Source organism: Octopus bimaculoides, chromosome 9 (assembly GCF_001194135.2).
Source record: "Octopus bimaculoides isolate UCB-OBI-ISO-001 chromosome 9, ASM119413v2, whole genome shotgun sequence".
In the NCBI taxonomy this organism is placed as follows: Eukaryota; Metazoa; Mollusca; class Cephalopoda; order Octopoda; family Octopodidae; genus Octopus; species Octopus bimaculoides.
Window position 1 is genome coordinate 20,863,239 of NC_068989.1, and position 2,444 is coordinate 20,865,682.

Sequence of the window (2,444 nt, forward strand, 5' to 3'; positions counted from 1 at the left end):
TATATAAGCAAAAATTTAGATTCAGATGAATTAGGTACTTAAGTTGAGCCACGAGAATTGAAAAATGCAACCATTACATCAGTTTAAATGCAGAGCAATCCTCAGCTGCATAAATACAGAGAATTAAATTAAATTAAAACAGAGGGACACATTGGTATAATTTTACATAAAGCCTCCAAGAAGGTAAGGCGATAGACAAAGAACATGCTGTCTTCACTTCAGCTTAGAAGCAACTAAGGTATCAGGAGAGATGCAGCTTGTCACTGTTTTTTGAGGTTAGTTTTAATATATAGTCTTGTTTATCAAATGTCTGTATATCAAAATCTAAGGTCGGAGAACAAGGAGAAGTGTCTGTTAGGAAAGGGGCTGAGGGAGTCGACAGAAATCATAGTAGGTATAGTCATAAAATTATCAAGATTAATTTGAAACAATATAATAAGATTTGGTAAAGGAAGTCTTAAATCAAGATGTTAGCTGACAATTGAAGGGGCAAGATTCCAGTAAACCGATGATGATAATAGAGGGGGAATTTTATCAGCCACTCCTTCGCCTATATTGTTTAAAATATTTAACTATAGTACTCCATGATAAAATTCCCCCTGTATTAACCATGCTTGCTTACCAACTACATGGTACCGGGTTCAGTCTCACTGCGTGGCACCTTGGGCAAGTGTCTTCTACTATAGCCTCGGGTCGACCAAAGCCTTGTGAGTGAATTTGGAAGACGGAACCTGAAAGAAGCCCGTCGTATAAATATATATTAAATATATATATATATATATATGTGTGTGTGTGTGTGTGTGTGTGTGTGTGTGTGTGTGTGTGTGTTTGTGTCCCTCCCCCAACATCGCTTGAAAACCGATGCTGGCCTGTTTACGTTCCCGTAACATAGCGGTTCGGCAAAAGAGACCAATAGAATAAGTACTAGGCTTACAAGGAATAAGTCCTGGGGTCGATTTGCTCGACTAAAAAGCGGTGCTTCAGCATGGCCTCAGTCAAATGACTGAAACAAATAAAAGAGTAAAAGATTAATATTGCAACCTTGTATAAAGTTTAAATTTAGGGTTATTCAGAAGATTATTAAGAAGAATATTATAACAAAAGGATAAAATATTTTTGAATGCTTTTGAGTATATACCAAATTTATCACAATAAAGGGAGGAAAAGTAACTACATAGAAATAGTTTAATATTTATAGATATTATATACTTAAATACTAACTTATTAAATGATATCTATGAAGATTGATCATTAGCATTTACTGGTATTTAATAAAGGCAAAAGAACATGCTAACTAAAACTTAATTAAATTATAATCTAAGCAGTTTATTTTAAGTTGTCAATATACCAGTATTGTTTTATATAAGCTAAATATGAATTTACATGGGTACAAAACTTAAGTTTATTTTATAAAGGCTATTATAAACTAATAAAATGATCGGGTAGGGTAGAACACCATAGAAAAGGAATAAAATAGCTTAATCACTAAAAAACCATGATGATGTATATATACCTTATTAACATCAATAGAGAAGACTTATAGAAAATGTATAATAATTCATGTATTTAAACTAAAAATTGTTTATTTACTTATTTAGCTTGTATCTATAAAGACTGATACCTGGTATTAACTAAAGGAATATTGATGTTATAGGTCATGCTAACTATATAGTAATTATAAACTAAAAGGTATCTTATAGGTTTTAAAAGTTTTATGTATGTTGATCCATACATGATATTGTAGTTTCTTAGGGGTACTTAATCAGAAGGGCTATTTACATAAAGGCCCTTATAAATACTAAGATCAGGAGTGTGGAACACATTAAGTAAGGGGATAAATAAAATAATTACTAAAACCATGACGAAATTTGATCAACTAGGCAGGAAAATTCATATGAATAGTATACTAACTTAGTTTAGCACACTAACTAACTATACTATATAGCTTTTATTATATTATAATATATGCAATGAGCTTTAGTAAGTGTCCATCAAAATCAATACAATCGCATACCTATAAAGTGCTACGTTCGTAAATATCTACAAGTACAGGTGACACTATGTACCATGACACCCTAAGCTCTAATTTGTTATTAATTGGTTTGACTTTATCTTTATGCTTAAAAATTTCTTGTTTCCATAGAGCATAGCTGTGCTCTACAGAAACATAAAATTTTTAATCATAAAGATAAACGCACGCACACACACACACGTCCATTTCGTATATCTTCTTTCAATTTCTGCTCTCTGCAAATAAAATTTTTTTACGGATACCACTGCTTACAAAAATAGGGATTAATGTATAATTTCTTTCAATGTTTTAATGATTACAAAGAGGTCCATCCAATACAATGGTTCCTAGAAACAGAATACGTTCAAATACATCAATCATGACGACACACACCTTCACTCACTCACTCTCTCTCTCTCTTTCTCACCCTCTT

The 2,444-nt window shown here is 32.0% G+C and overlaps 1 protein-coding gene across 4 annotated transcripts in view; it reads left to right on the top strand.

Moving 5' to 3' along the window:
* LOC106882574 (acetylcholinesterase) overlaps positions 1 to 2,444 on the top strand; it is a 66,343-nt gene that overhangs the window by 25,703 nt on the left and 38,196 nt on the right. The gene's annotated exons all lie outside the window — the stretch shown is intronic.